Source organism: Taudactylus pleione, unplaced genomic scaffold, assembly GCF_031769625.1.
Source record: "Taudactylus pleione unplaced genomic scaffold, aTauple2 ptg000264l, whole genome shotgun sequence".
Lineage (NCBI taxonomy): Eukaryota > Metazoa > Chordata > Amphibia > Anura > Myobatrachidae > Taudactylus > Taudactylus pleione.
In genome coordinates this window covers 1,569,384-1,589,728 of record NW_028284666.1, presented here as the reverse complement: position 1 = coordinate 1,589,728, position 20,345 = coordinate 1,569,384, and positions in this window count along the sequence as shown.

The following is a 20,345-nucleotide window of genomic DNA, read 5'->3' as shown; positions in this document are numbered from 1 at the left end:
CAGCTTCCTGGATTACGTATCAGGCACACCAGATAATACTGATACCTCTAAATGATTAATAGATGGCACAAAACAAAACAAGGTAGGTAAGAGCATTTTTTGCAGTATACCAAAAAGAAAAATAATAATTCAAATTTCCTCTGCCTTCTGCTTGCCCTCATGTCACCAGCACCCTCCAGCCTGTTTTAATCAAAATTCTTACTCATCCAATAAGTTTTTGCCAGCAGGTCTCCAGGTGCTTGGAGAAAACAATATACTCACAGCGGGGGTGGCTCGGATAATGTGAGGTCATGCATCCATTCTGTGGACTCCTGAGTTAATCCCAGGATGACAGGAGCCAAGAGGCAGCTGGAGACTTCAGCTAGAATTGTGACAGAGCAATGACCTGGGGCTGTTGTGTTTTTTTTTTTTTTTTATTAACCTTGGAGGTGCTAGATTTAACAATTCATGTTTACATAGCGTTAATATATATGGTATATAAAAATACTTTTTTACTTTTCTAGATTAGATAATTTAATGTCTGGTGTCTATATTTGTACCAGGTGCTGAAAAGTTTTTCCAAATCATGCAGAGTAGGTATCAAATATTACAAAATATAATGATAAAGTTGTAAGTGGGAAAAGACAGTAGGATGAAAGCCAGGGTAACTTGGAAATCATCATATGATTTTAACAAATTCCTTCTCCTCCAAAGCAGCTTTCTCAATACGCTTAAAGAACATAAAATAAGTTTAGTACCTAATCAAATGTATTTTTGGAAAATTAAGATAAAATAGCAGCAACAAAATGGGCACAAATTAATGAACTACCTAAACTGAGGTGTCATCTAAGGAAGGGTGAACATACCATAGTAACATTTGACTGTTTTTTACTGGTTTTTAAATAAAGCTTTTTGCAAGGGAGCTAAAAGTCTATTGGTTCTGTGTACAGCTGTCCCAGTATACATAGAGCCACATTGCTCCATATGGGGAGCACAGCCATGTCATCTATATAATAAAACTGACTGCTGATTGAAATTATGTAATTTCGGTTGTGATGCACATGTGCATGTCACATCTAATGTGCATGGTACACGCAGTGGGAACGGGGAAAGAGGGTTAGTACAACATAATGAGATGAGACGGGGCGGGGGGTGGATCAAGACAGAGTGCAGCGTAGGCGGCTGAGGTGACCCGGGAGATGAAGGGTCCATTTACTTGTATGTAATGTTTAAGCATCACACACAGCACAGTTTTGCTCAGAAACGATCATTGGTTACTTCCACCGCAGAAGCCAGATAATATTTTGGTGCATGGGGGACTGGGGGGGACAAATAAAAGACTTAATTAATAGACCATAGACCAAATGGGAAATGTTTTAGAAAAAATCAAAATGATACTTTTGTGTAAACTGTACCATATGGCAACACAATTTCCAGGAATAAAAGCTTAGCAATGTGGATAAATATGACAGCAATAGAGGTAAATAAGGGAAAAGAGAGGGCTTTATTTGTTAAAACTGGAGGGGACTGAACATTCCTTATGGAATTACAAGAAATGTAGCAAAAAATATTTAAAAAAAATCAGATTAGCAAAATTAGAAACCAGAAAATCAATAGCAGAAGACTGCATGTCTAACACCAAAATATTTTCCAAGTACGTTGCCTTTGGTTAAACAGACTCAGGGCACCATCATCACAGAGGTCCACAACCAGAGGTCTATGTAGATAGCACAAAGGTTATCAGCTAGAAAGCTCTGTAAACCTTTTGTTGGGATGTAGTTTGGCAGCCGACGGTCTAAATGCCGACCGCCGGCTTCCAGACTTTCTAATCCCGTCGTGGTACTAATGACAGGCGTTGAAAACTCAACGCCTGTCATTACCCAGACGCTGGAAGACCGATGCCCGACATACCGAACAAAGGGGAAGGTAAGCCGGGAGCGGGGCAATGACAGCCGCGTGGTTAGGAGGGTTAGGTTTAGGGCTCCCGGGGGACTTAGGGTTAGACACCCCTCGGGAGGGTTAGGTTTAGGCTAGGGGAAGGGGGGGGTTAGGGTTAGGTACCCCCGGGGGGAGGTTAGGGTTAGGCACCCTAAAGGAGGGTTAGGGGGTTAAATTAGGTTAGTTTATACTTACCTTTAGGACGATCGGGATCTTCACCCTTGTCGGGCTGCCGCTGTCGGGATTTGATATACCTACTACACCCCTTTTGTTAAACTGTGACAAGCTGAGATAAGTCAAATCTCTGACAAAAATGCAGGAGAAAGGGCTTATATCATCTTCATAAATTGACCCCTATGATAAATAAAGCACGTGGCCCAGGAGGCATCCTCCCAGGTATGCTAAAGGTACTAAGGGCCTGATTCAGAACCAGTCGCAAGCGCTGAGCACTCGCAACCGGGTCGATGGTGGCCCAGAGCGCATGCGCACGACGGAGCCGGCTCCATCGTGCGCATGCGTGAGACCCAGATATTGACGGGCAATCCGTCGCTCCGGGTCTTGCACCAAAGGGGGCGTGCTGTCGCTGTTGAGTGACAGCACACCCCCTTTGGTGGGCGGGCCGGGGGGGGTGGCTGGCCAGTCCGAGGCATTTCCAGGAGAACGCCTACCGATTGGGGGCGGCCCCACTGATATCACAAGTGATGTCAGTGGGAGAGCTTTCGGCTCTGTTTGAGCCGAAAGCTCTCTGGGGCTTGCGGCCACGAGACCCTACCACAAGGGTCTCGTCGCAAGCCCATCATCCTGGCCGCTCGCATTAGCTGTGGGTGGCAACCCACAGCAATGCGAGTGGCCAGGAGGCCGCTCTGTCAGAGCGTCCGGCTCTGAATCAGGGCCTAAGTCCCATAATTGATACAGTGCTATTTCTTATATTAATAGTCTTACGCTGAGTATACACTAAACAGATATATCTGCAGATGATGGTTATTCGTACACACTGAACAACCATCATCTGTGTTCTGTGTGTTGGAGGGGGGAATGGGTCCCGCTTGTCGGGGGCGTGTCGCGCCCCCTCCCCGCAGCTGCCGCTGCAAGTGTACGGGCGAACGTCTGACCACCCGTATACACGGCACGATGCTCCAATATATCTGCAGATACATTGGGCATCTGCTGTGCAGCACAGCCGACACAATATGTCTGTGAACGATGTAATTCACAGACATATCGCTGGTACACAGTGGTCGACGGGCACCCGATATATTGGTCGATCAATTGATTGGCCAATATATCTGCCAGTGTGTACCCAGCATTACTAGTAACTACTCATGGTCAGTGGCAGAAAATGTTTGTAAAGCAGATGAAATACCAAACTTTGAAAAAAGACCAATTCCGAGAACCAAGAATCATACCCTCCTGTCCTGAGTAAATTATTGGAATGAATTCTGAGAGATGTCATTCTGAAATCTATTGAAGATATAGGGGTATATTTATCAAAATTTGATTTTAATTTTGATTTGATGTGTGATTTAGCTCACCCAAAATCAAATCAAATAGAATCTTCAAATCCCATTTCAAATGCCTAATTTACTAAAATTCAATTTTAGAAGTATTTTCTAAATCGAATTCAATTTGGTTCATTGTTGAACAGTGATTTGCTGTTCGATTTTGCATGTTCATGTACAAATCAAACAGCAAATCCCACTTCAAGAAGGAACTTCAAAGCCCCGACTGAATAGACCTGCTTCATGCTTTCATTTTCAGCATAAGCAGTTCGTTTTCACACAGATACATGCATATATCAGTGAGATGCATGCCTGTATCTTACTGTAAAAAGCTTAGAAATAGTTAAATTTAAAAAGAAAATTATGTGGGGTCCCTCCCTAAAACAGAACCAGCCCCGGACTTTTCATAGCCAGTCCTGATTGTGTAAGTATAGGGGAAAAATTGCGTAGGGTTCCCCCTGTACTTAGCACAACCAGCACTGGGCTCTGATCCTGTCCTGGTTCTGCAATTACAGGGGAAAAAATGCATAGGGTTCCCCTGTAATCTCCAGAACCAGCACCGGACCCTTTCTAGTGGTGGGCTGATGCCACAGCCAGTGGAGCCCTATCACCGGGCCCCCCAGCCAAAGCATCAGCCCTGACCGCTAGTCAGCCCAGGCCAGGGATCCCTGGGGAGTTGGGGACCCCCCAATAAAGGGGTCCCCCTCTCCAGGGCACCCCTGGTCTAGGTTGCTAGCCCGGGGCTATCCCCGTCACCCCTGGGCGGTTGGTGGCGGGTTGACAGTGTAGGTATAGTGTAAAAAAATAAGAGTATATACATTGTCTTTGCAACTGCAGGTCCCAGCAAGCCTCCCCCGCATGCTGGTGCTTGGAGAACCACAAGTACCAGCATGTGGGGCATTAGGGGCCCGCTGGTACCTGTAGTTCATCTGTAAAGAAATTTTTAAATAAACACAATACACACACACCGTGATAGTAGTTTTTAATACATACATACACACTCACCCATACTCACCTACATTACCTGGACTGATCCCCTTCTCCCTGTAGGCAGCCAAGGTCTTCTTAAAATAAAAAACAAAAAACGCGAACCACGCAACTGATAACAACCAGGATGGTTGTCATCTCCCGAATGAAGTGCTCAGAGACGGCCCTAGCTTTTGTAGAGCCATATCTGAGCGTTCTTTGGCAGAGGTATATGTCTACACTACAGTATTGCTATGTCCATACCGATATCAGAGAGTATACCAGTATAAAATCAGCATACTGTATATAGCTTCTTTCAACAGGTAGGTGAGACAATTACGTTTATTAGTGCAATCCTCTGTTTTAGCTCTGATGGATTAGACTGATTATCATGCACATGAGATTTGGATTTACCCAATATTGCAGTTCTGGCAGTCCGCTATTTGGTATTCTACCAAGGGGATTCTCTGATTGTCCTGACCCGGTACATCAGCTAGTAGGTTATAAGACCAGCTGCCTCAAGCAAATTATTTCTGGTCTACATACACTGACACTATCAACAGTTTACTGTTTACAAAAATAGCTTGTGTTCCGTGAGTCATTTCAAGACCCCACATGGTTTTGTGGGGTTCATAATATGGGGGGGGGGGGTATCTATGTAAGCTTGAAGAGTGATAGAATTGTGAAAGATAAAAGGGTCTATGTACTAAGGCTTGGAGAGAGATAAAGTGGACACAGCTAATGTACCAACCAATCTGCTCTTAACTGGCATTTTTTAAACACAGCCTGTAAAGTGACAAGTTAGGAGCAGATTGGTTGATACTTTTGAGGTCTATGGATGGAGATAAAGTGAATAGAGATAAAGTACCAGCCATTCAGCTCCTAACTGCCATGTCACAGGCTGTGCTTGAAAAATGACAGGAGCTGGTTCGTTGGTAATTTATCTCCGTTCACCTTATCGCTATACAAGAATTAGTAAGTAGACCCTTTTATCGCTTACAATTTTCTCTCTTCAAGCTTTCATGAACACCCTCCAAAGTTAGTAAAATAAAGCTTTCTCTAATATGTAGCAAAATCTGTTGGTTTCTTTTTATATTACTCCAGGGCTCCTTAACTGAAAGTATTGTGGTTTAATTACTGTACTGTACTACTACTGTCAGTAGCCAGACATACTGTACATATATTGAAATAATGTTATACAGACCATTACCATGGGATTTCCAATGGTAACATCTGTAAGAAGACTAAAAAGGGCACAACAGGGTAAAATCACAGACATCGAATGAGATTTGAATATATTTGAATTCATTATTTGGGTCATTTTGACCTATATTGGTGCACTAGAAGTATCAGAAGCTTTCTAAGCGAATATTAACATACCTAAAAAGTGCCCATGGTGACCAAATACGGATATCAGTTTGGCAAGAGTCACCAAACTTCTCGGCAAGTGATTTCAGTTACAGATGCTAATATTAATTATCTGAGATTATGTAAACACTACTTGGTGCATTTTTAAGTTCTCTTTTCAGAGCTGCCTCTTAGAAATACTAAAAACACATTTAACATTGTTTATATATGGTTATAGATGCACTTATCATAATTAGCATTGTAGGTAGGAGATATAACATTTGTAGTAACACAAGTCATGCCTTAAGGGGCTACTGATTAGTGGTTTCGATTAGAGAATTTACTGTCTCTGCCTTTGACCTACATGACCTAGATGTACACAGTTCACATGTGAGGGTCAACTTATCTGTGACCTATCCTTGGGCCAGTTTCTGTGTTGCGGTCATGGCTATTTACTATACATTGTTAGTCTACTACCGCATGAAGACATTTACCAGGGCACTTTGAAACAGCAGACTAGCAGTAAAAACCTTTCATTATGGATCATTTCTCAAAACTGACCAAATGTGAGAGATGCTGCCATTATATTTCATTGGTCTGTTCTCATTTAATGATCATTTGACTCCCCATCCAAAATTACATGTAGTAATAGATTCAAATATTGTGATAGGATCATTGGTAAAGTGGTCTGTGGCAGGTACATTTGTCCCAGATTCCTGTCTTATCTGTTTTAAACCTCCAGGAGAAAGTCTGCAGTGTAGCAGGCTTAAGTCTCGGCTTTTTGAAAAGCCGGTTTGGGACCTGGGGGTTGTGGGTGAGAGGAGAGGGAGGGCTCCACCCACGGCCACTCCTGGTTTTGGTTCTCTTAGCCTGGTAACAGGCTTGTTAGGGTTTCCACCTGAGAGTGGCCAATATAAGCCTAGTGTGTTGAGGGCTGATTGTCTCACCTGGGAGAGCAGACAGGGAGTTTGCTCAGAGACACTTGAAAACCTAACGGTGAGTGTTGTGCTGTGCCTTGGTTGCTGGTGAGGGCATTAGGCCCTGCCAGGTTCTGGTAGTGAGGGAACTACCTGTGAAGTTAGTGCCCCGACAGGGCTAGGATTTATGTTTATGTTTTCTTTATGTTATTTCTGACATTGTACAATAAAGACTGGCGTCGACCAGCTTGTACTTGCATCCAGACTGGTGTGCTGCTTCCCTGCTGCTGCTGTGGGTGTGTGTAAGAAAGGAGTCCTTCTACCCAGGAGAGGGACCCCCTAACCTGACTGTGTCACAATATGGTGGAGAATGCGGGCACCCACACACACTGAACTTGCAGCAAGAGGAAAACTTTCCATTTAAAAATTAAAGGGACAGACACCCAATTTGTGAGTGTGGAAATAACACTGTGTCCTTGGAGTCCCATAGAGGAGGCATCAGCCAATGCTCAGTGAGGCAAGGTTCAGCTTCCAATCTACACCCCAGGACAAAATGGAGGAAATTATTAAGGCCTTGCTCCAAGCTACAGCAGCTCAGCAGGAAGCTACCAGGGCTCAGCAGGAGACTAACAAACTTCAGCAGGAATCCGCCAGGCAACAACAGGTCGCCATTGAGGAAACCCACCAGGCCTTAGCGGAAACAGCCAGGCCGTAAGAGAGGTGGTACAGCACCTGGTCGCCCGGCCCAGAGATGTTAATACTGGTCCTCCCACCACCACTCACTCCGTACGAGCCAGTCACTTCCTTCAAAAGATGACTTCGGGCGATGATGTGGAGGCATATCTCGCTGCATTTGAAAGAACGGTCAAAAGGGAGAGGTACGTGGCAGCTGAGGAGCTGATGAGTATGCCCCACCGAGCCCCGATGGCGCACCGGCGAACTCCCACAGACACTGGTAAGACTGTTCCAGGGGAGAAGGGTGCTGGGCGGTGGAATGTACCTAAGACTGAGGGTGTAGAACCTGGAGACAGGCCTGCCAGGCCAGGAAGGTTCTTGCCCCGTAAACGACTAGACATTAATATGACTCAGTGTTTCCGATGTGGTGGCTTCGGCCATATTGCCGCTAATTGTTCACTTACAACTGAACCTATGCAATGTGATACTGCTCATGTCTACCGCAGGGGGTCTTTCTTTGCACAGACAGCCTGTACGGCTGACCGGCAGGCTGAGACTGATAAGCACATGTGTGTACTCACTGTAGATGGCAACCGAGTAGAGGCACTGTTAGACTCTGGTAGCTTGGTGACACTTATAAAAGCTGAGCTGGTGAACCCCTTGAGGCATACAGGGAAAACTGTTGGTGTGACCTGCATACATGGGGATACTCGATATTATGTTACGGCCGAGGTGAACATCGAGACACCATGTGGCTCTGCTATAGTTTCTGTGGGTTTGGTGCATGGTCTGGTGTACGATGCAATATTGGGGAGAGACTTTGCTCACTTCTGGAAGTTGTGGGAAAGCCGTTTTGTTCCAGAGGTGAACAACCCCGATCCATTTGAGAAGGTAGTCGATGTAGTGGAGGAGGGAGTTTCTTCTGAGTCAGAGTTATTCCCTTTTTCTACTATGGTTGGCGAACTAGAGAATGCGGAACGTGACGGTGGCCCGCCAACTGATGTGCCTCCCATTGAGGTGGGAAGTGTTGTTGGGCCAGGTGATCATCTGCCTGATTTAGAGGTCAGAAGAGAGGTCTTTGCCGTGGAGCAGTTGAATGACCCTACTTTGGTAAAAGCCAGGGAGAATGTAAAAGTAGTTGATGGTAAACCCGTAGACCCTGATAGTCCTTTGTCCTATCCCCACATGGCAATGTGTCAGGATTTGTTATATCAGGTGACTAAGAAGGGGGAAGATATTGTGGAACAACTAATAGTTCCCAAAGCCTACAGAAGAACAGTGTTGGATCTGGCCCATGGTCATATAACGGCAGGCCATCTAGGGGTAGAGAAAACCACTGAGCGAATAATGCAGAGGTTTTTCTGGCCCGGGCTTCATAAAGAGGTGTCTGACTTTTGCGCATCCTGCCCTGAGTGTCAGTATCATGCTCCCAGGCCACATTTTAAGGGTCCACTAGTTCCATTGCCTATTATAGAGGTGCCGTTTGAAAGAATAGCAATGGATTTGGTTGGACCCTTAATGAAGTCTGCCAGGGGACACCAATATATTCTGGTCATAATGGATTACGCTACCAGGTACCCGGAAGCGATCCCGTTGCGCAATACGTCAACCAAGACCATTGCCAAAGAGACATGGGAGGGGCAGTCTAGTCCTTACAAAACCGTGATTGAGTATGTTTCTCAAATGCAGGAGAGAATTGCTGCGGTAGTGCCGATAGTGAGAGAGCACCTGCAACAGGCTCAACAGGCACAGCAGAGGGTATACAACCGCAATGCTCGGTTACGCAGCTTTGCTCCTGGGGACAGAGTGTTAGTATTGGTTCCCACTGTGGAAAATAAACTTTTGGCTAAATGGCAAGGGCCCTTTGAAATCTTAGAAAGAGTGGGGCAGGTCAATTACAAAGTTTACCAGCCGGGGAAAAGAAAGCCGGGACAGATATACCATATAAATCTGTTAAAGCCCTGGAAAGATAGAACGGCACTGTCGGCCGTCCGAGCCCCTCCAGTAAGTCCAGGGCCCTTAGTTTCCGAAGTGACAGTGGCAAAAACCCTGTCAGCAATTCAACAACAAGAGGTCAAGGAGTTTCTGATCAGAAATAGGGTGCTGTTCTCTGACGTACCTGGGAAAACCTCGGTCATTAAACATGACATCATCACTGACCCAGGGGTTAAAGTTAATCTAAAGCCCTATAGGTTGCCAGAAGCACAAAGAGAATCGGTGTCGAAAGAAATTAAAAATATGCTAGAGTTAGGGGTTATTGAAGAATCACATAGTGAATGGTCAAGTCCCATTGTGTTGATTCCAAAGCCCGACGGGAGTGTGCGTTTCTGCAATGACTTCAGAAAGTTGAACAGTGTTTCAAAATTCGATGCCTACCCGATGCCAAGAGTGGATGAATTGATTGAGAGACTAGGGACGGCAAGGTATTTAACCACTCTTGACCTAACCAAAGGGTATTGGCAAGTACCGTTAACCGAGAGCGCCAAACAAAAGACAGCTTTTTCAGTGCCAGAGGGCTTGTTTCAGTGCAAGATGTTGCCCTTCGGGCTACATGGGGCACCTGCTACCTTCCAAAGAATGATGGACAGGATTCTAGGGCCCCATAGACGGTATGCGGCTGCTTATCTGGATGACGTGGTCATTCATAGTCCTGAATGACAGTCTCACTTACCCAGGGTACAAGCAGTTTTGGACTCCATCTATAAGGCAGGTTTGACAGCCAACCCAAAAAAGTGTTGTCTAGGCATGGAGGAAGTAAAATATCTGGGATACACCATTGGCAGAGGCCTGATAAAGCCTCAGCTCAATAAAGTTGATGCCATACAAAACTGGCCACGGCCTCTGATAAGAAGCAGGTGAGAGCCTTCTTGGGAATTACGGGGTACTACAGGAGGTTTATACCCAACTTTGCCACCATGGCAGTCCCACTGACTGACCTGACCAAAGGCAAACAAAAAGTCATGGTAGAATGGAGTCCTGAGGTGGAGAAAGCTTTTCAGGAGTTGAAAGTAGCGTTGTGTTCCCAACCAGTCCTGATGACTCCTAATTTTGACAGGGAATTCATAGTACAAACCGATGCATCAGAAGTAGGTATAGGAGCGGTCCTGTCCCAGAACAAGGAGGGTGAGGAAGACCCTATTTTCTATCTAAGCAGAAAGTTGAATGTACATGAGAGAAACTATGCCACAGTGGAGAAGGAGGCGTTGGCCATAAAGTGGACGTTAGAGGCTCTCAGGTACTACTTGGTTGGAAGAAAGTTCAAATTGATCACTGACCATGCCCCTTTGAAGTGGATGTCCGAAAATAAAGACAGTAATGCGAGAATTACGAGATGGTTCTTGGCGTTACAAACTTTTACATTTTCAGTGGAACACAGGCCAGGAAGCCAGCTGGCCAATGCTGACGCGTTGTCACGCGTTCATTGTTTGGGGGCTTCAGTTGTTCCGCCCCACAGGTCGAAACAAAGGGGGGGGATATGTGATAGGATCATTGGTAAAGTGGTCTGTGGCAGGTACATTTGTCCCAGATTCCTGTCTTATGTGTTTTAAACCTCCAGGAGAAAGTCTGCAGTGTAGCAGGCTTGAGTCTCGGCTTTTTGAAAAGCCAGTTTGGGACCTGGGGGTTGTGGGTGAGAGGAGAGGGAAGGCTCCACCCACGGCCACTCCAGGTTTTGGTTCTCTTAGCCTGGTAACAGGCTTGTTAGGGTTTCCACCTGAGAGTGGCCAATATAAGCCTAGTGTGTTGAGGGTTGATTGTCTCACCTGGGAGAGCAGACAGGGAGTTTGCTCAGAGACACTTGAAAACCTAACGGTGAGTGTTGTGCTGTGCCTTGGTTGCTGGTGAGGGCATTAGGCCCTGCCAGGTTCTGGTAGTGAGGGAACTACCTGTGAAGTTAGTGCCCCGACAGGGCTAGGATTTACGTTTATGTTTTCTTTATGTTATTTCTGACATTGTACAATAAAGACTGGCGTCGACCAGCTTGTACTTGCATCCAGACTGGTGTGCTGCTTCCCTGCTGCTGCTGTGGGTGTGTGTAAGAAAGGAGTCCTTCTACCCAGGAGAGGGACCCCCTAACCTGACTGTGTCACAATATATATACAATTTTGGCAATACAAATCCATGGAGGTTCTTCTAAGTGTCGGGGAATCATTAGCCAAGGGTGTAACTCCTACAGGTGCTTGGGGTGCAGCAGCTAAGGGGCCCGCAGATGAAGGCCTTTACAAGATTTGGCTATGATGTACACAAATGTGTATAATGGCCCTGATTCAGGGGGAGATGTACTAATTCCTGGAGAGAGATAAAGTGGAGAGAGATAAAGTACCTCTCCTGTCACTTTACAGATTGTGGGGGAGATGTATAAAGGGGCGTTATGGGCACTGATACTTCTTCTCCTCCATATATTAATGTGGGGTTGGGTGTTAAATGACAGGGTCGCTGTGTTCCCTTGTCATTATAGGTGCTGCTATATGCAAAATAGCGCGCCAATGTGCCAGTCATTGTATGAACGGAGAGTGGCACTGACTGTTCCGATAGCTGCAGCTATTGATTGCCCCACCACAGCAGTGACAGCACTGTCCCTGGCTGTGGCGGCTGCTGGGCGTCGGGCTATGTAAGTAAGAACTTGTGATTCTTGCAAGATCTCACGCATGCCCACTGGAGCCGGCCGGGAGGTGAGACACAGCACATCAGCACTAGGCCTGGCAAGGATCACCAGAGGGGACATTTTTCACTCCCCCACTCCGGTAGACCAGATGTTAATACATCTTGTCGGTACTGCTTCCTGCTTCGCTTCGGTAAAGAGGTGAAGCAGGAAGAGCTATGGCGGCACGATCCGTGCCACTATACTACATCTCCCCCTGTGTTTGAAAACTGGTAGTTAGAAGCTGATTGGTTGGTACTTTATCTCTCTACAAGGCTTAGTACATCTCCCCCTCAGAGTTGTACACAAACCCGATGGCCTACATATATCCCCGATGTTTTGCGATCTGCGCATGAGCAGGATCTGTACTACACATGTATCTGCGATGACGGTCGCAGTGTCCCCTAAGCCGCAACATGATTGACACGTTGTGGCCGTTTGTGTCCGGGGAAGGGGAGGTGACAGATCCCAGAAAAGCATGATTTACCCGGACATCCTGAGTAACAGGATAACTCAGATGTCCGATGCCCATGCAGTTGATACGATGGTTGCGTATCTGGATGCAGCATCGGATCAGAGAAGCCAACAGTGGGAGATTTAGTGCGTACATGGATGCAGCGGCTGTGCTACAGCGTCTATTTCTGAATGAAGCCCAATGTGCGGCCCCTGGCTGCAGTTTTCCTAACCAATGACGCAAGTGGCGGAGGGAAATTGTTGGGCAAAATTTAAATTTTTGTCTATTACACATAATTTATGAAGAAAGAAGTCGACACATTACAACATTTCCTACGATGCACAAAGATGCCCTGTATCTGTGCAAGTCACTGCCACCGAAATCACCGACATCTGGTCATTTTGGTGGAAACTCCATATGTAACTCTGCAGAGCAAGGGTAAGCAGTCTGAGGCACTATGGCAGTTGTACCCTCTTCATTATAATGATACGTCCTTTATTTTGGCATCCCTGTGTGTTTTTTTAGCCAAATGTCCCTGTTGTGTTTCTCTGGCCTACCCATATATTTGCACTATAGACAATCCCTGGTAACTGAAGGCACAAGAGGCCTTGGTATGATTCCGTATGAACATATATTACTGCGCAGAGGCCTGTACAATACTTGTTATCCACTCTCTCAGCCTAGTCTGGAAATCCAGAGGAAACTTTTATGGTTATTGCTCTAATAAGAGATATTGAGAAAGTGTTCCCTCCTCCAATTCTCTGGGTTGTTTAGTCGCCTCCAGGTTACCCATAAACGAGCATTTATCAAGATGTGCTGAACACTACAAGTCTCTATGTTACTCTGGACAAAAGAGTAAGTTATGATGCTGAACTAATTTGTGACGATTAATCATCTTCCAGGGAAAAAGTCTTCACGGAGGAGAGAGTGAGAGAAAAAGACTTATTTTACTGAAATGACATGTGACATTATATTCCAGAATTATTTTGTTTCATATGTTAGTGAGGGATCCATTAAAATTGATATAAGCGTGCGGCAGTCTTGTGTAAAGCACGAGTGTAAATCATTTTATCACAAAGTGAAACTGAAGTTATCGCTGGGAATCCTAATATAACACAGTATAGGCCTGATGCATAAATTATGTATAAATTCACCCGGATGCTGAGATATACACATCTAGTGATGCGAACGTCTCTATGTGTGCTCCTGGTTTGCTACTAGTCATTATTTTCAGTGCACACTGGCAAGATACTCCGCTTTCTACTTACATCCAACTCTGCATAGCATGCTTTTGTGGTGACTTGGCCTGACAGAACTTTGCCTATGCGAGAACCCCATGCTCCTTCAAGACACAAACCCCCCACTCCCAAGCAAGGGCGGATCTAGACTTTTTATTTTAGGGGGGGCGGATTAAGAATTAATCCTGACTCCTCCCCTCTCCATGCATTACTCCTCCCACTTCCAGTCCTGGCTTCTCCAATTGAATGTCAAGAAATATGCCCGCGCTCGGTTACCCATATCATACATGGTACCAGCAGCATGGCAATATTAATGCCATATATGTATACAAAACAGAAAAACTTTTGCTATCGGCGCTAACAATAATATACTGCAAATTTCTGTGTGTGCAGCAAATAAAACAAAGGGGATTTTGTCATGATTTGATAAAAGCATTTAAGCCTGCAGCCCAGCATCAAGGGACCCCATTTTTCTGCAGGTCCCTAACACTAGCATATATGCCTAGCACATCATTACATTGCAGTTAAATGTACTCACCTCCTAGATACAGAGGGACACATCTATACAGGGCTGACTGTTAGCCACACCCAACTAGGCCTTTTATAGCCTTAATTGAAAGCTGCCATGATAGCACAAGGCAAAATTTTGAAACAAAACTGAAAAGAAATATGCCCGCGCTCGGTTTTACCCATATCATACATGGTACCAGCAGCATGGCAATATTAATGCCATATATGTATACAAAACAGAAAAACTTTTGCTATCGGCGCCAACAATAATATACTGCAAATTTATGTGTGTGCAGCAAATAAAACAAAGGGGATTTTGTCATGATTTGAACAAAGCATTTAAGCCTGCAGCCCAGCATCAAGGGACCCCATTTTTCTGCAGGTCCCTAAGACTAGCATATATGCCTAGCACATAATTACATTGCAGTTAAATGTACTCACCTCCTATTGAATGTCACAGCAAAATTCAGCCAGAACATGGGTGAATGACATTACTGTCGGCAGCTGCGATATGACTTTCATGTCAGGGGCTTACATTTAATACCCCTCCCCAAACTATTATTTTGACAAGATCCCTTTGCTGGGACTGCAGCATTGTCTGCTCAATCACTTTTCGTCCAATACACTAATTAGTTTTATGTCCCAGATTGAGACCGACATCCTGGAAGCCGGCCATCATCTCACAGCAACCATGTCAGACCATGGGCAAATGGGCACCCATTGGCATCCTTCAATTTGGTACAAGTATCGGCAATGGTTACCAAATTAACAAATCAAAAAAATATGACTGGGGTTACATGTATACATGCGTCTGGGAGGGCCAGAGGAGGTGTAAAGTTACAAATGGATAGTTTGTAATACTCTGGCACTCCTTCTAATAGGAACGGTTGGGCCTCTGGGAACTAATACCACCTGATGAAGGCCATCGGTTCCTGCAATCATTGGCTGATGAAATGCCAAATGGCCATATCAGGCTACTAATGCTGAAAAAGGCTCATTGTTTAAAATATGCGGAAACTAGTGTTTCCACAGGAATAAGAGTCCCTTTTAGCTTAATGATTAGGCCCCCATGGCTGTACAGGTTTTCAATTTAATCAGAAAAATATAAATTTTTATTTTCACACAGGCCAAAAGATTTTGTTTCTTAGACCGGGATGTACTAATGGAAAAATGCAGGGAAAAAAAACAGTTTTCTGGGTTTTTACCGCATTTCCATATGTGCTAAGCCCCAGCTGCCCTTTTATCGGTGCAGAGGGTAACGCCAGAAAAACCTGGCGTTACCCTATAGAAGCACCCGACGCTTCACTGCTGACTCACCGCCCTGCAGTCGCCCAGCACTGGCCCCCACTCACCTGAGTGTCCTGGTCGCCGGCCCGCGCTCCTCCCGGGCTCTCTGCCTCCTCCTCCTAATCTTATGGGTGCAGGGAGGAGGAGGATGAGCCCGGGACTTCCTGCACAAGTCACCAGCAGGAAGTTCCCAGGGCTCGGAGGGGGCAGGGTCCCACAGAGACACCATCACCCGGTGTCGGCTGCTTCACAAAGGGCAGCTCTTATCGCAAGAGCTGTCCTTTGCGATACTACTCGCATATGTTAGTACATATGTGATTAGTAAGGTTGCTGTGACTGGCGATATGTTCACCGTAACCTTAGTACATCCCTGCCTTAAGGTTTTAAGTCAATTTGTGATAAATCAACAGGAACATACTGTATATAAGGCGGCATGTAGAGGTTCCTAAATGCAAAGATGAAGAAAAAACATTCCTCTACAGAGAAACCCCAAATCAGGCCTACCAAAATGGAAGAGCTCAGTTTCATCGATCAGCAATCTGCTGTATAACTAGCAATGGTCCAACATACACATGACCACTCTGCACATACATATCACGGAGGCGTCTTCCTCTGAGACATAGGGGCATCTTTATCACAATCCACATTGTAAATGCAGATGTGATAAATATTTTACATCTAAATTCACAACCTCAAAAAGTTAATTTTAACTCGAATTTAGTAAGAAGTTTTTGCCAGGAGATGGGCTCTGATAAGAGATGCTTTCTGCATTGAGTACTGTGTGCGTACTGTGCATGCACGGCCATCGACCGGCACATGTGTCAGTGAGGGGAAATGGAGAGGGATCTGGATCCCGCACCAAACAAATCCCATATACAATACGGTAGTCCATAGGCTAGACCAGTGTTGGCTAACCTTGACACTCCAGCTGTTGTGGAACTATATATCCCAGCATGCCCTGCCACAGTTTTTTTTAGCATGCCCTAAGAGCAAAACTGTAGCAGTGCATGCTGGGTTATGTAGCTCCATAACAGCTGGAGTGTCAAGGTTAGCCAACACTGGGCTAGACTATAGGCTAGTGCCATCTTCAAACCTTTAGGTGCTGCATTTGCCATCAAAAATGGAGGGGCTGCAATGATCCCTCCATGGTATATCTGGAGGATTGCTAATATTTGCAGGTACCCACAAAAACAACTCTTTTCGGAGTATATCCCACAAAATCTAATTAATGAATGAATAGGCACCATACTGCATTAATGTATATGACTTTGCTTTTTATGTTACATACTCTATACAAATTTATGGCATCCACAGTCAACTCTACTATGTTAGTTCAGAGACTTTGATTTATTAATAGTACTGTAGAATTTAAGAGCTGCCCAGCTGACCCTGATGGCGCACATTATTCTTTCAGACTTAAATCTTTTAGATTGTTTTGGGTGTTTGGGGTTTCATGCAGCACAGCACTATGTCTTTCATTATTAATAACTCAGTGGGTGAGATTTGCTAGGCACCAAGGTCAGGGCCCCCAGCATGTTGTCACTCATGGAAATTCATTACACTCTGACACTGCGTGTTGTTGTGTACTATGACATACATACTCTCGTAACTCTGTCATTTTGGGGCCTCTGTAACCATATGACAAGAAGCTCCAGTTTCACACCCTCTTGGTTACAAAGATCTGGCCATCTGGGCACGTGAGCAGTTTGCTTCGTAATTTATTTGGTTTAAAAAGAAGACTTCATTAGTCTTATTGGAAGACATCAGGAGTAAAACTGATTGTAACAGCACACAGCAAGTAAGCAAGCAAGTGTAGACAGTTCAGTGGTGTCCCAAAGATTATTAAAGAGAGCGGGAAAGCACACGTTAGCTGTACAAATTGGCTGCAGCCTGTCCTGCAGGACCCATCTATTTTTATGTCACCCCACTGTCATGGTGCAAAACACACCAGGGACCAACTCGTAACACAATAAGGTATCGCAGCACACAGTAGTGAGAAATGCTGCTCTAGATGTTGGGGAATGTTTCTGTCAGCTCATTTAGGGGCCTATAAATGCCTTTTTGCCCCAAAAAATCATCTAAGCACAGGAGATCCTGTATAGGACATATATGCCATGTTCAGCTAAATAGTGCAGGATACTACTGTCCCCATTTTGTTTCATTTTGGACTGCGGCTTGGACAGATAACCAATCAGATAACGCCATCTTGGCCCCAAAAGAGAATGCCATCTGCAGGTGGTATCAGCTGCTGTGGCATATAGGCTGCTGTATTTTGCGCACATGTTAAGTACAAACATTTCCTTCCTTCACCACTATGATAATCCAATATTGAAGTCTAATATTGAATGTAAAGTCCTGACAAGGCTCAAATGATAAAAAGTCATCATAGTTTTTAACACACACATCAGGCAAAGTGAGGTGATTACTGTGTAGTATACAATGTCTTACACAGACCCAAATAAACAACTGTAATTGATTTAAATATAACTGTAGCAGATTTAAACAGCTCACCTTTAAAGCATACTTGTTTTCCTATTTGTTGACTGAGCAGGAGATGTTTTAGGGATGTACATGCACAAGCTGTGGTATGGAAGTGAAATAAAGGCTAGAAGCATCACTCATTGCACAATACACATTAGGGCAGGGCTGAGGTACACTACTTGCTTTTTGTTTATCACTGACGGACCCCGTGGTGAATGCTGCAGCTTTTCAATACAGTTAAGATTGACACTAGTGTTGGTGTGACTTCTATTTTATAGAGGAACTGCTGTGCTGCAGACAGACATCGGCTCTCCTGCACTTCAGCCAAAATGAGAGGCATCTAATTAGTCCACATACCACCTCCTGACTCCCACAGTAATTGAAGTTGATAGCAGACTGGACCTTTTTTTTTCTTTACAAGATTTTTTTGCTGTTCTTCAGGTTTCCACGGATTCAACAATTATTTTTATAGCTAATTATTTTGCACTGGGCTCTCCTTAACCACTTGACTGCCAGAAGGACCAGGCACTTTTGCTGGCCCTTTTCCCATGAGCTATAATAATATCCGCCATTTTCAATAAAGTTGTGAGTTTATTCCCTTTTCCATTACTGATTTAGAACTGTGACTTATAGTGTAATATGTTTCTACAAACTCGGTTACAAGTAGAGATGAGCGGTTCGGATTCTGTGGAATTCGGATCGCTCCGAACATAGGGGATCCGAGTCCACCCGAACCCTGTTCGGGTGATCCCCGCCTGACTCGGATACCCGTTCGGGGCCGAACGGCGGCCTCCTGATGTCGGATTCTCGCGAGAGAATCCGACGTCAGGGCTCTTCTAGTGTAAGGCAGGTCCCCGCTGTGTGCTGTAAGCCCGTGCACCCTGACCGCCGGGTCCGTGAAGAAACCGGGAGTGTTGTCCCAGAGAAACGCGTTAAGGCTATTGGGCTATATGCTGCTGCTTTTACAAATGGAGATATATAGCTGATCACTTCTTCTCTGGGTCTCTTCACCGCTGAGACATCACACCCGCCATTGTTTGCCACTACTCACCTTGGTTCCATACACCACGTCTGTTGCTGCACAGACCACGCTGCAGCCGTGTCATTACCCTCTTCACAGACCCGGCAGTCAGGGTGCACAGGCTTACAGCACACAGCGGGGACCTTAAGCGGACAGCCTGTCGGTGCTTGACGGACCTTCCACGCGGCCGTGACCCACAGCCGCACCGACCTACCCGGCGGTCAGCGTGTACAGGCTGAGAGCATCATCACGGAGAAGCCCCAACAGCGGGCTGCCTAATTCGATGAGCGCTTCACATCACGGCCCTTTTCTCCTATTGGGGAGTCACTCATTCAGCCATTGACCACGGTGTTGGATCCTATTAAGGTACTATTTATTCATTCAGTGGCATTGCCACCTATATCCAGTGTAACCCCTACATCCACTGGTTTCTATTTTTTCATTGGAACATTTTTACAATTGTGGAGAGACTTTGTCATCTATTGATCAGCTTCATTTTATTGCCAGCATATTTGCACATTGAAATTATGTTTATTATTTTTCATTGCTTGTAACATTTGTATATTAAATTGTTTTTATATTGTCTACTAGTGCTACCTTGTTTCTTTTTCTTGCATGTGTGATATATACATTATTTCACAATTGGATGGTACATAGGAGCACTTACAAACTTTTGCTATGGGGCCTTCAAACACCTAATTACCCCCCTGGGCACTGTGCCAGAGCCTTTGCATGCAACATCTTCCCGAATATAGTTTGGCTACACATTAGACAATATATCGTCCGATACAGTATATTGTTTTGACGCGGAATGGAACAATATATCGGGCATAACTTCTAATGTGTACCCGTGATTGTGATCTCCCGTCTGCTGTTCTGCACAGCAGATGTGATGATCCAGCAGCCGAAGGCATGCTCCTGGATACGGCCGCTGTGCGCTATATCGCTCTGTGTGTACGGGTGACCAATGTATCGTTACATCGGTCGTCCAATCAACCATGATCTAGGATGGTCTAAATTTTACCCAGCATTACTGTAGCTTGTCTACATGAGAATGCCACTTACCATCTGGTTGGAAGGTTTGATTTGTTAACATTTTGTGGAGATCTGCATAGTTCCATAAGGGCGTACCTTCGCTTTCTGTGCATGCATAGTATGAATCTGTACAAACTGGTGCAGTACACACTATTCATCAGCCACTATATATTTTTCTGTTATATTTAGTGTTCCTCTGTGTTGGAATCCATCCTTTTTTTACATACCATTTGGAGCAAGTTTGGGAGCACATACATTTTCCTGACTGCAATCCCCCAATAACTATCAAAAACGCAGCCTGTCGCCACCCCTGAATGGCTGCAGCCACAGATCGACACATGCGCAGTACAGATCCTGCA